Below are 14,307 nucleotides of genomic sequence, written 5' to 3'. Positions count from 1 at the left end.
TACTGCGTGTGTGTAGGTGGCCGTGTCACGTGTTTGCACAGGAGGGATGGGGGTAGTTTTCCAGCTGCCGCCAGAACAGATGGGAAACCACCACATCTCTCCCGCACACCCTCCTCGCCCTCTTTCCCCAGCTGTTCTTTAATGGGAGGGAAGAGGGTACCTGCCCAGCAACGGTTACCTTCGCATATGCGAGGAGCGTGCGCATAGCAGAGAGCTTTCCCAGCAGCTGCGGTTTGCATGCCTGTGCTAGACTTGGAATCCGAACCCTAGAATTGTAGGCTTGAAAGGGTCCCAAAGGTCATCTAGTCCAACCCCCTGCAATGCTGGAATCCTTTGCCCAAGGTGGGGCTTGAACCTGTGCACGGAGCCCTGGATCTTCCAGGAGGCCTGCCACTCGTGGCGCGGGTGCTTCCTGGCCACAGCGACCAGCTGTTGCGCTTGCATCCCGGAAGGCTGTTCCCAACAGCTGTTGCTGGCGGGGTGGGGTCAGCCCATCAGACGTGTCCATGTGAACGGGGGAGGGGGGCTTGTCTGACCCTCCAGCACATGGATGGGGTGGGGGCAGAGACTGCGCGCTGCCCGGGGCCCACCTGCCACAACTGGAGAGAGCGGAGGGTTGGTGGTGGAGGGGAAGCTCCTGGGGGGAGCACCAGCCCCTCGCCGGACTCTGTTCCGGCTCCGAAGCCCCCTTGGCCAGAAAAAAAAAGGAAACAGAAAAGACAACGGCCGAGGCTGAGGCCGGAATTAATCCCTTGGCGTTGCAATCCTCTGGCCTGCCCTTTCCTCCTCCTTAGTGATGCAGCTGCGGTAGCGACGGCAGCGAAGCCCGGCAGCCTCCGCCTGGCTCTGCCTTGCCCGGCTGCGCTCGGCTCCCGGTTCCCGGCGTCTCTTGGTGGTGTGGGTTTTGGCGAGGAGAGGGTGGTCGGAGCCGGGAACTGCTTCCGAGGAGGGGCGTGCGGGCCAGGCACGCGCCCTCCCTCTCTCCCCCCCTCTCACACACACGCACGCACCCCGCGCGCGCGCACATACACACACACACACAGCCAGAGCACCCCTCTCCCTCCTTCTCTCTTTCTCTTTCTCGTTCAGTTCCAGCCCTCCCATCAGCAATCGCTGGGAATTTGAATGAAGAGTGGTCCTCAGCTGCCTCCTGCTCCTCCTCCTCCTCCTCCTCCTCCTCCTGCTCGATCTCTCGTTGGGATGCAAACCCTGAACTTGGAGCAGCATCGCTTGCAAAGGAGCAGGTATGTGCGTTTTGGGGGCCACCCCTCTCCAAGCGGCAGCCACAACGATGCGGGGTGCGCGCGGTCTCCATTCTAGCTGGCTGCTTTTGTGTTGCATTTTAATAAAGCATTTTTTCCTCCAGCTAGCTCCCCCCCCCCCTTCCATGCCTTCTCTCCATTCTTTAGGGCTTAAACTGGAGAAGGGAAATGAGGTGCATGTGTAGGAGTGTGGATGGATGGGGTGGGGGGACTACAGGTGAAGGAAGATCAGGGGTTGGGAGAAAAAATACCGATGTGAATGATGAATTTGCCTTGGATGTTTCTCTCTCCTCCCCCCCTCCATTTCCCCAGCTTCGAGTTCTGAATAGATCTTAATCCTGCTGTGTGCAGCTGTGCTTGGCTGGATATCTTATTCCGGCCCCTGCAAGAGCATTAGCAGCAGGAGGGAGGGGTAGGTTTCAATTTTTTCATTTGCAACCATGGTGGTGGCGGCGGCATCGGCCAGGCGGAGGCAACAGGAGGAGAATCCCACCCCTGCATCCTTCTCCCTCCGCTTCTCTGTCATCATAGTAAACTTTTGGCAGGGGCTCTTTGCGGAGACTGGCAGGGAGGTGCGTGGGCTTTGAGTTTTGGGGGATGTAGGTGAAAGCGAGTCTGCTCCTGGTTGTGGGAAAAGGGCTGGTGGATTGGCTTGGCTGGGTGCAGAAGAACCTCTCCCCCTCCCTCTTTCTCTGTGCTTGTGTGCCTTGCATCGAAGAAATTAGGGCTGATGCGTCTGTGTAGGCTGAATAAGATTTGTCCATTTGCACAGGAGGAGAACCTTTGTGTGGGCATTGCACAGGAGACTTGCACGCATGTTCAACTTGTGAGTGGGCTGTCCATGCATGTGTGCTGTTTGTGTGTCTTCTCTTTCCGTTCGGTGGAAACAGGTGGCTCTGTGGATTTCATACCGAAGCAGCATCCTGCTTGGGGGTATGGGAACCTTGAAAAGAACTAGATCAGGAGAAGCAGGTGGACAGTTGACTCACACCCTCACCCTGGGGTGTACAGAGCAAAGCTTAATGCTGCTAGTTAGTAAGACAGAGGCTTAGTCTTCGAGCCAGAGAGCAGCGTAAATCAAAAAGACGGCAGCTGCCGATATGCTCAGGACCTGCTGTGTGTACACTTCCATGTGCCCATGCACATGCATGCTTTCATACATGTATGTGAAAGTGCTGATTTTGGCATATATGCAGGGCAGAATGGATGCATGTCAAATATTCCGGTAGTTAAGGAATGATGCCTACTACGTATGTAGATTTGCACAGGTGTATGTTAAAGGGAATCCTTTAACAGAGCCACATTTGTAGGCTCCTATATGAAGAATGAGAATGCAGTTCTTCCACCCAATAGATTTTTAATTAGGCAGGTAGGATTTGATCAGAGACAGAGATGGTAGTGCATGCTATAATTTTTGTGTGTGAAGGCATGTATATCTGTTTATAACTGTGCAGGGCTGAGTAGCCATTGCTCCAGCTATGGTAAACCCCAACTGCAATGGGTTACGTTAGCCAAACACTTTGATATGCACCAGAAGACAAAAGGAGTGGATTGGAGTTGGGATGCCCTGTTTGCCCGAGCATTATGCTCCCACCGCGGCACCGTATTCCAGCACTCGTACTGCCGAGGTCTCCAATGAACGGCCCCTCCTGGTGAGTCCAGGAAAAGTGCAGCTCAACAGCACGGCTAGCATTTTCAAGCAAAGCTTCATTTGCATGGAGCATGCATTATTTAAATGGAGCCCCCCCCATCTCTCTATGCTTCCCACTAGCAGTTCATATAGCAGGAAGGCCAGGTGATGAAGCTGCAGGAGATAGAGGTTGCGATGGAGATACGATAGGAACTGAGAGAAAGAAGAAAGAGCAGGCTGCAGCTATCCCCATTGTCTTGGCTTGCTTAAGAGCAGCAGCACCAGAAACATGGGAAATCTCATAGGACTGAAAGTCAAAGGAAGGGGTCCAATAACAGTATCCTGTTGATGTATAGGTGTTTTTTTGGGGGGGGGGGGAACATAGCAAGCCTTATACTGGGTCCATCTAGCTCAGTCTTGTCTACATTGACTAGCAGTGGCTAGCCACAATTTCATGCACAAATCCTTCTTAGCAGTACTTGGAAATACTGGGGGTTGGACCTCAGACCTTCAGCATGCAAAGGAGATGCTCTACCACTGAGAGATAGTCTTTCTTCCAGAACTCTGTCTTCTGTTGTTTTACTTGAAGCTAAATAACATGAGCTTGTTAACAAAAAATCGGTGGATCCAATTAAGGACAACATAGTTTTGTGCCAGTTCACTAAAAATATGATTGGCTTTCTAAACAGAATGTCTGAAATTGGGTAAACATTGGCATGCAAATGTTGATGATCCCAGACAAATATTTTCCACCCAAAGTCAAAACATTTTGGGATTTGCTGGTGAATGTTGACTGTCGCCTGGATATGAATGCCAGCAACCACTTGTATCTGTCTGACAAGTAGTGTAAATACATACATTTATTTTGAGGAATTCACAAAGTTAATGTGGGATTGTCAGCATACACATGTGAATGCTAATATTCACCAACATTTGAACATTCATTAAAACAACTTTTCAATTAATAGCTGTGCTACATTCATCTCAATTCCAAACATGTTTCTTTGGAAGTAAGTCACCCTTCAGGATTTGCTTTCACATAAGATTGCAACGTGAGTGAAAGTAGCCTGGGAAAAAATTAATAGGTGCATCAGAGTTGGCTGCATCAGAATGTATTTAGCAAATTTAGAGTCACTGTCTGCTGGAGCGAATGTTAGGGGTCTAGAAGATCTGGATTCAATCATCAGTTCTGCCATGGTCGTTTTGGGAAACAGAAGATATTGCCCTCTCAGCTTCTGATCCCCTACTGTAAAACGAGAGCAATAATCACCTCTTACAGCACTGATTAAAATGGAGAAGGAGTTCTTAAGATACAGGTGAATAAATAATAAAAACAGACAGAACTTGGTGGTGGCAACTATAATAAAACCACCGAAGAGTTGCATGCTGAGACCTGTCAGAACCTTCTAGGGGCTACGCCAGGGTAGATTTACTATGGAAATTATATGCGGCTATTTCATAAGAACATAAGAACCCTGCTAGATCACAGCAAAGGCTAATCTGGCTCAGCATCTCTGTTTACAACAATGGCCAACCAGGTGCCTAGAAGAAGCCCAGACAGGATAGGTAGGCAATAGTTCTCTTTCCTACTCTCTTCTTTGGTAGTCAGAGATGTACCTAGGCTTCCTTACACCCTTGGCAAGGAGATGCATCAGTGTGGAGAGGTGCAGTTTTTGCAGCTCCTGAGTCTGCACTCTTGGTGGAAGCCAACCTGGCTGACCTCTAAGTGCACCCCTGTTGGTAGCTGGTATTCAGAGGCAGGCTACCTCTGATTCCAGAAGAAGTAGAGCCATCATCACTAGTAGCTCCACTACTCCTTTGCAAAAGAGAGCCGCTCTTTGGAAAAGAATTTGCTAGCTTGTGGAGAGCTTGGAAATTAAAGGCAGCAACTGTACCAGGAAAGGCGGTGTCATTTTCCCCTGGCTCAGTCCGTGGCATCTTCAGTTCTGAGAACCAGCCAGAAGGTTGTTGGGAAAGACCTCTGTCTGAGACCCTGGAACGTCACTGCCAGTCAGAGTTGCCAATACTGGCTAGATGGAGAACAGCGTGAGCTGGTGTAAGGCACCTTCCTATGTTCCAGGTCATGGTAGTTGACAAATCCAGAGTTATGTGTTTCTCATTGCAATAATAGTTGCATTGCGATGGTAGAAGCATTTAGGTACCTTGGCAAGTGCTTGCATGTTAACTCAAGGTAGCTTATGTTAACATTTGGAGTTTGTGCCCTGCCTTTCTTCTGGGGACCACAGCCAGCCTTTGAGTGTCTCGCTCATGGCTATAGCCCTATGGAATTGATGGAGGTTTTCAGACTTTTGCCTTCAAGGAAACCCCCCCCCCCCATCAGCCTGTCTGCTGTAGAACTCCAGCATGTTGCAGAGTATTTTGGATCTTCTTCTAGAGGAAATCATCTTCTTGCATTCATATGGGGGCAGGCCTGGTGTCGGCAAACAGCACCCCTGAACAGCTCTCAGCATGTAACAGCAGCCCAGGGCATTGTGGGAAATTAAAATGGCTGTTGCCGCTGGGGTTCTGGGAACTACCATTTAAATTTCACACAATCCCCAGAGTGATGCTTAGTATTTTGGGAGCACTGTGGGATATATAGAATGGTTCCTCTGTCAGAACACTGTTGCTGCACCAGAGGACACTTTGCTGATGGAACCTCAAACCTGATGTGGTCTGGCTATTTGGGGGCCCCATTGCTGCCCCATGTTACCTGAAAGTCTGACCTAGTATGCTTCTGAATAGTGGTTGTTGGGAACCACGGGAGGTGAGAGTGTTGTGTTCAGGTTGTGCTTGTGGGCTTCCCATAGGCATCTGGTTGGCCACTGTGAGAACAGGATGCTAGACTAGATGGACCACTGGCTTGATCCAGCAAGGCTCTTCTTATCTCCTTACGTTAATGCCCTGGAAGGAAGACCTAGAACAGGGGTCTGCAACCTTTAAGACAAAAAGAGCCACTTGGACCCGTTTCTGAAGAAAAACAACTGGGAGCCGCAAAACCATTGCGACATTTAAAACAAATATATCTCCGGAGCCGCAATCTGACAGCGGGTGGGAAGGTGACGTCGAGACGGTGCATGACTAGCGCACGCACCGCCCCCATGTGACGTCACAGCCAGTACAGCGCCCGCCACAGTGGGAAGTGTCAGGGCGCACAATGCGCCTCCGCCCCTCGCTAGTATCCGCCCCGGAGCTGTGGCAAAGGTGTAAAAGAGCCACATGCGGCTCCGGAGCCGCGGGTTGCTGACCCCTGACCTAGAATGTCTTTCAGGGATGCTCACCTGCCATAATGGATCTCTTTGTTGCAGAACCCCTGATAACCATCTGAAGGACAGTTTAACTGAAAATCCCTGTGCATTTGGGGAAAAGAAACCCATTGAGTCTTGTGGTGCATAAATGTGAATGTTGCCAGAGGATGGATAGAAATCATGTGCTACATATCAGCAGGCGTTATTTGAATACAAATGGAAGTGGAATAGATAAAACCTACATTCTTCTTGAGTAAGGTGTTTCTCAGCCAGAAAGGTCACGTCACCAGAAAGCCTTGGCTTTTACCAGTGAAACCTTAGCACGAAGTAGGATACTCACGCAATGATGCATAATATGTTGGAGGAGTTAGTGGTGATTCTTCTGTTGGATAAATGATTTTTATGCTCGTATGAATGAACTGTGAGTTGCTATTTACTGCTGCTGTGATAGGATTGTTGGTTGCTCTAGTATTTATTATTAAGGAATGCTTGAGAAACATGTACAGTTCTCCAAGCACTACCATGTATCAAAATATAAGGCAGCCCCTGTCTGCACACATGCAATCTAATAAGCACAATGCAAAAGGAAAAAGGGATGAGGAGGGATGAGGAAAGCAAGCACTGGAGCAGCTGCTGCTTCAAGGGCTGATGGAAGTGACCAGATTAGTCTCCCCCTTGCCACGATGAGCTTCCTGAAAGACAGCTTTCTACTGGCCCTGAATTTTGGGGTTGTTGGCAAACGCCAGGGTGTTCTCCCTTCAACACAGTTGTTTGCCCTGAGGTATGAACAGAGATTGGGGAGTTGGAAGGTTGCCAGGGTAACTGGGTGTGAGGTGACAGCAAAATAGAGTTTTAAGCAGGTTGTTCTTGGAAGAAGAAGAAAGACTGGGATCCATCTAGGGCGGGCTGGCTACTCTACTGTGGGAGACATGCCCCTCTTGAAATGACAATGCGGTAAGATCTGTACTCCCTCCATGCAGACTGAAGGTGTAAATACAGTGGGTGAATAAACCATATTTCTTAAATCTAAAAACACACACACAAAAAACAAAAAAACACCACAGTTGTTCTTGAGCAGCAATAACTCATTGTGCGGGATGGAGTATTGATTTATTTAAAACAATATCCCATTGCCCCTCATCCTTCTGCATTTCAGGGTGGTGTATGCTCAGTAATCATAACAAAGATACAATAATAATGTAATTGAAGTGAGTGGTTCTGTGGTTTTATTTTGATTATTATTATGAATATTGTTGTATATATCTGTTGTGAACACATCTCCTTAAGTGCAGTAGTTATGGAAAAGAAGGCTGTATGAACAAACCTGTCTTTCTGTGGGAAGAACTAATCTCCCTCCTCTAGACTTGGGAAACTAGCGTTCAAAGCCCTTCCCTCTATTTATACTATGTCTCTGGACAATTCACTAACTTTCAGCCATGAGTTCCATCTGTCATTAAGACAAACATAATCTCTCCTCCTTGGTTAGTGTGCAGACAGACAAGGCAAAGTTTGGAGCAGTTTGCACATTAAAAATCCTCCACAAATAAATGAGAATCTAAATAGGTAGGTGGTTAAGCTTCAGGGAACAACTTTGTCCTTTAGTTCTTTCAGTGGAGGAACTAAGCTGTTAGAGTTTTCTCTGGATTGTTTGTTCCTGTTTCTAAAAGAAAAAGTGTTGAAGCATCGACATGGAGGGTGATGGCTGATGATTTTTGGAGGCCTTGTTCTTATGGCTGTCTCATAATAATAATAATAATAATAATAATAATAATAATAATAATAAGTATACCCCACCCATCTGGTTGGGTTTCCCCAGCCACTCTGGACAGCTCCCAACAGAATATTAAAAATAGAATCAAACATTAAAAACTTCCCTAAACAGGGCTGCCTTCAGATGTTTTCTAAAAGTCAGGTAGTTGTTAATTTCCTTGATGTCTGATGGGAGGACATTCCACAGGGTGGGCGCCACTACTGAGAAGACCCTCTGCCTGGTTCCCTGTAACTTGGCTTCTCGCAGCTAGAGAACCGCCAGAAGGCCCTCGGCGCTGGACCTCAGTGTCCAGGCAGAATGATGGGAGTGGAGACGCTCCTTCAGGTATACTGGGCCGAGAACGTTTAGGGCTTTAAAGCTCAGCACCAACCCTTTGAATTGTGCTTGGAAACGTACTAGGAGCCAATGAAGATATTTCAGGACTGGTGGTATATGGTATTGGCAGCTGCTCCCAGTCACCAGTCTAGCTGCCACATTCTGGATTAGTTGTAGTTTCTGGGTCACCTTCGAAGTTAGCCCCATGAAGAACGCATTGCAGTAGTCCAAGCAGGAGATAACTAGAGCATGCACCACTCTGGCGAGACAGCCTGTGGGCAGGTAGGGTCTCAGCCTGCGTCTCAGCATGTAGCTGTTGCAGTCAAAGTCTGTACAGCCTCCCAATTGTATTTTCCTGTGCTTAGGTCATCGTGAAGATGTACCAGTATGCACAGAATTGGTCCATCATTGCAAATGCCACAAAAGAGACATTTGCCATGGTGTGCTATATCCCAGTTGAATGTAGATGGTTAATATAAACTTCATTCTTTCTTGCAGAATTTGGAATGCAAAAGATTTCATAAATGCAGTTGCTAGATCACTGATTGGACCAGGAATTTAATTTTGGCTAGTAGGGAACACTTTCAGTATTCTTTGTCGCAGGACTAACTAAACCTACCAGTTATGCAGAGAGACAGAGAGTGTTTGTTCAAAATGGTGCCTGGATGTGCCTTGCTTTGGGAGGGAAGCAACATCGTTGGTCAAGGTTGGAAAGGAGCCCTCCTTGAATTAGGGGAGAAGGTTGGCAGAATCATCATGGAATCTTCTTGCCCCACCTTATGACTTCTACCAATTTTAACCAAAATGTGCCTCTGGCATCATTCTAAAAATAGGAGCTAACATAAAATATCACAGTATTTCATGAATCGGGTGTGGGAAGAAATATGAATCTTTCTTTTCTCCCTCTCTCGCACTTTTTTTTAAATACTTTTTTCTACTTAGTAAATACCATGAGATTTGTACATTCATAGTAGATGTACGTTTTGTATGTTTAGAGTAAAATGTCTGCTTATAGCAATATGTATTGGCAGTAGCTAGTAAGAAGGCTCTCTCTGCAGCCTTTACAATTGGAGCACTAGAAGGAAGGGAACGCCCGCTTGCAACGTCTTGTAAACCTATCCCCTTCACCAGGCAGCAACCAGTTCAATAGGTTGCCCTTACTTTGCCACTGTGAAGAAAGAAGCCTGAAAGCCAAGCCCTTGTGGCTTCTAGCAGCAATGATTGGCTATTAAGCCCAGCCAAATTTTGGTGGACCCCAAGGAATCTGCTTTCCAGTGAAGTATCTGCATGCTGACTCTTTGTGGAGCCTCAGGGTCATCATAGTGCATTTCTGTCTGGACCCCTGAAAAACTTCCCAGGGAATTTGGAGGCCAAAGCACTAATTTATTGTTGCTGTGCTGTGTTGCTACAGGGAACTGTATATGCTTTGATTTCATGGTGGTTTTATTTGTTTTGTTATGAAAACTGTTACAGATTTAATTTTTTTTTTTTAAACCCACAATGTTTTCAATGAAGACTTTGGAGTCAGGTGCTCAGGAGACCTGTTATGAATTCCTGTTTCTGCTTCCTACGCTCTTTGTGTGGCCAGAGTACAAGCTGTTTCTCTGCCAGGTTGCCATGTCTCCATTTCTGCCTGTAAAAATGGGAATAATAATTTGGCTCCTTCACAGGGATCTTCCCTAAGTAAAGAGGCCTTAATGTTTTTGCTGTGCAGAATGCATTATACAAATGAGGGCCACTTGAGTATCTAGGGAGAGAATATCGAGAAGCGAATTTTCTGATGGTGATGTCAGGACACTGTAAAATTTGCATGTTGACAAAATTCCATGATTCACAGAAGGCTGCTGCTCAGGAGAGGGAACTGTTGAGCTTATAAGGGTTCTATCAAACCATGTTTGACATGGAAATGAATGGACTCAAATTAATTTCAGTGGGCATGCTCTGAGTATGGCTAGAATTGGGTACAGCCCATACTCATGGGTTAGAGAGTAGGTCTATCTAACCTTTCTGATTGGTAGAGGCTCTCCAAGCCTATGATCTCAAGAGGAGGTACTTTTTTAAAGATTCCATGTTCTTATAACTGTGGAACAAGTATTATGTGGCACATGTAACAGTACCAGTTCTGTGGATTGAAGAAGTTGAATGGGCACATAAGGCAATCCCTCAAGGAAACTGCTTCCAGCAATGTGTTCCTGTTAGCAGCCATGCTCCCAGTTTGCATTGGCTGCCTGTTCTTTTCCAGGTACATATTGAGAAATGCACTGACTTTAACCCATCATTTGCTAAGCATCTTGGGTCCTGTTGGCATGTAATCTGTAATCATTCTTGCCACCTCTATTTCAGTGGCTGCTTCCATTGGGCAATGACAGGACACCAAATAGCCACATTAGACCATGTGGGTGGATGACATAGAGATCACCTGGAATGGCATGGAAACATTATTCTTGCTTTTCCATGTAATATAGAAATGTAGTCTTAGACCCAGCATACGTTTTAGAGATCACCTTCTGCTTTGTGTTCTATTAAGATCCATCACCTTGTTAATCTGGTTGGCCACTGTGAGAGCAAGATGGGCTTCTGGTCTGATTCAGCAGGGTGCATCTTAAGTTCTTATCTTAATACCGTCTATGCATCTGATTTAGATAAGGGCACAAAGAGAGGCTTCTCAGACAGTTGATGTCCCATTATGGCACCGGGTCTCACAACTGAGTCACCAAAGCCTGAGAATCTTTTGAAAGCACTGTAAGACGGGCTGTTTTGGGTTGGTTTATGGTGTTCATGACTAGGTAGGCACAGGATGAAGTGGAAGATTTAAATTATAAGTTAATTATGATATTGTTCTCTTTTGCCATGTCTGTTTGGTTGCATTTCTTTCATTCCCTATTTCAAGATTCAAGATGGAACATTTACTTTTCCAAATAAAAAGTCATGGAGACTTGTATAGTAATTTGTAGACAAGTTTCTGCAGGCCACAGGTGTTTAGGCAGGTTGTCCGTAGCATCTCAGCAGTAGACATCAGATCTCTGAAATCAGATGCTAACTCCAGTTTGCTATTGCACTGTGGGTGCTGGGCCACCTCTGTCATTAGGTGGAGTGAAGCAGCCACTGCAGGCAGCAGATGTTGGGGCACAGTGGCAGCAGCTATTCCTTCTGAACCCCATCCCAGTTGTTCCCATTTGTTGGAGGAGATAGCTGTGTATGCCACATGGCTTGCCCTGAGCCTCCTAACTAGCTCAGGTGCAGTTGGTTGAAGTAAGATCAGTTCCCACAGTCCAGTTGTCTCCTGTATGTGGAATGTGAGCCGGCACCATCTTGTCCTTCTCCTCAGGCAACAAAATGTCTTGGGCTGGCCCTGTGTGCGCATTTTAAATTGTAATGTTTCATATAGGAAATATGACTGAAGAATGAATTGAAAACCTGAACTCTTGTGATTGTTATTGATCTGATTGTGCCTGTGTTGGTGGCAACTTGTGTGGAGGATGAATCATGGCCTTTCTTACCATGGCTATAATAAGGAGCCCTTTCATAGTTCCTTATGTGCGCAGACATAACAAAGCAGATATTTCCATGGACTCAGGAATCAGTACATGTCGTTTCTACCTCCTTAGACAAATTGCCTAATGCCTTTGGTGTTTCACTGAGGCAAATCCACCCACTAGCCTCATTAATTATGGCTGCAATTAATGAAACTGTGCTTTTTTGTTGTCGTGCAGCACCATCACACTGTACATGCTGAGTTTCAGAAGGCTGGGGCATCTCACATGGATGAGGGTGCTGGAGGGGGCCACATAACTCCAAAGTATTTCTCCTCCCCACATGTGGTGTTTGAATGCCTGAATAATGCTAAGTAATTCTTAATTCTGTTTTAGAGAGTGTATTTTTGTCTTTGCATGTTGCACACCTGGATTATGTAGCCCATTATTGGTCTAAGTTAGCCTTGTCTCTGTCTGACACCTGCCTTTCCTGTCGGAGACAGCAGGAGAGATACTGTCGCTCCTAGGATAAGGGCCTCTGCTTGAAAACAAGGGGAGGGGAAGCACTCTTCAGTTCTATTCCCCAGTGTCAAATGTATGTAATGAGGTGTCTCTGTATGACAATATCCAGAGACATTCTGTCTGGTGCCTGGAGGTAATAGTTCCTCTGTATACTGTTCTGGTGAGACTAGGCTCAGAAAATTGTATTCGACTCTGGGCGCCCTGCAAGCGCAGAGATGTTGACAAATTGGAAGGAATTCAGAGAAGAGCAACAGGAATGATTAAGGGGCTGCAGAGATTGATTTATGAGGGAAGATTAAAAGAGCTAAATATGTATAGCTTGGCTAAACGATGACATGATAATGGCCTACTAGTATTTGAAAGGTGTAAAACACTAAGGAGGGAGAATTATTTCAGGTGGTGCTCAGTGGTATATATATATATATATATATATATAAAACTCAGAAGAACAGGATGTAACAAAAGAGCCAGGGAGGAATTTTGACTGTGGCTCATGGGAAAGCAGTTCTCTATAGCTCGGCACCCTGGGGGTGTGAGATGGTGAAGTCAAGGGTAGTCTAGCGTGGAAGGAGAATCAAACAGGCTTTTGGCTAAGGATTGGCAATGTGTGACCTGGGATTTTTTCATTTTATTTTCACAATGGTAGAAATTCTCTAGGGCAGTACCTGCACAGCAGATTCTCATGCCCTTGGGGCCACACCTCCAGCCCTTTCAGTTTAGCATTCTCAGTGGGAGAGGACCGGGAGAGCAGGAGAATATTTGAAGTGGTGCAACTCTCTTTAAGGTTATAAGGTGATGGCTTTCCTACTTGCAGACAGTTTAGCACTGGGTGTTAAGATGAACAATGAACTCCTTAGAAGTGCTAGGCATCCCATGCACCCATGAAATGGAACCTGGAACCTGGTAAGAATTTGGCAGTCTGGAAATTTTGCTTTGCACCTTCCCTCCCAAAACACAAAAGCAAAGCCTTTAGCCCTCAGAAAAATAAACAATGCTAGCATTAAAATGTGGAGGGCTGAGGAGATAATGTTAGAAACTGCTGCCATAGAACTTGGAACTGCAAGAGCTGGAGGCCTGGCCCCCCTCAGGTACAGATGGCTCATGGGCTTTGATAATAACAGGAGATTAGCTCAGAAATGCTAATAGTCTGACAATGGGATTGTAAGTCAAGGAGGCAGAGGAGGTTAGCGAAGGATTTGTCCTGCCGGAGAAAATTTAGTGCTGGGACAGCGGGTTCAGTGGGTAGGGATGAGGATTTCACAGGGATTAGCTCAGGCATAGGCAAACTCGGCCCTCCAGATGTTTTGGGACTACAACTCCCACCATCCCTAGCTAACAGGGCCAGTGGTCAGGGATGAGGGGAGTTGTAGTCCCAAAACATCTGGAGGGCCGAGTTTGTCTATGCCTGGATCAGCTCCTGCACACTGGAACAGGGCTGAAGTATATTAGGAGAGCTGAAAGGTTTTGGGGGCGACAGATACTTTTGGAAAGAAGTGGGGACTGGGAATGGTCTGTTGGACTGGTTGTTGGTGGCTGCTCATCTTGATGATTCCATTCCTCAGAGTTGCAGTGCAGGTTGACTGTCACCAAAGTGCCAGAGGAACTGTTCTTACTTTATTGTATCTTCTTGGTCTTCGTTTTCACCAGAAGGCACTCAAAGCAATGTACAGTACATCAGTCCCAGGCATCCATGTTGTGGTCCTCCAGGTTTGTCTAAATAGTCTTGGACACGGTCTAAAAAATCCTTCCTGTTGCACATTGCAGTTTGGGGAACAGCTAAATAGCTCTCCTGTTTTGTTTAACATTCTGCCTGACATGTCACTGATTTCTGACACTTTAGATGGTCCTAAAACGTATTGCCCTACTGTTGATTTTGATCTTCCCCCGTGGCCCAATATGCTCTTTTGCTTTTTATTTTAAACACACAATATTGGGCTTTGACAAGAAGGCGTCCTATTTATATAGCTCTGCTTACTACTTATTCTTGCATGGATCACACAACTGCTTGACCTTTTGGGGTTTATACAAATGTCAAGTGCAATGGAGTTCCAATATTTTATCTGAGGCACTGCCATAACTGTTACAT

The 14,307-nt window shown here is 46.4% G+C and overlaps 1 protein-coding gene across 3 annotated transcripts in view; it reads left to right on the top strand.

Moving 5' to 3' along the window:
• Positions 1-1,006: 1,006 nt before the first annotated feature.
• ELFN2 (extracellular leucine rich repeat and fibronectin type III domain containing 2) overlaps positions 1,007-14,307 on the top strand; it is a 145,804-nt gene continuing 132,503 nt past the window's right edge. Inside the window, exons 1-2 of one of the 3 annotated variants that reach the window (XM_079992417.1) lie at positions 1,007-1,244; positions 1,575-1,674. The gene's annotated coding sequence lies outside the window, so the exon portion shown is untranslated. Of the gene's footprint in view, positions 1,245-1,574; positions 1,675-1,764; positions 1,835-14,307 lie in introns of those variants that run through there. The other 2 variants (XM_079992416.1, XM_079992418.1) reach the window with 2 other exon arrangements.

The sequence above is a fragment of the Podarcis cretensis genome (genome assembly GCF_951804945.1).
Source record: "Podarcis cretensis genome assembly, chromosome: 10".
NCBI classification, from domain to species: domain Eukaryota; kingdom Metazoa; phylum Chordata; class Lepidosauria; order Squamata; family Lacertidae; genus Podarcis; species Podarcis cretensis.
The sequence above is the reverse complement of the archived record's forward strand: the minus strand, read 5'-3'. Positions and strand labels throughout refer to the sequence as shown.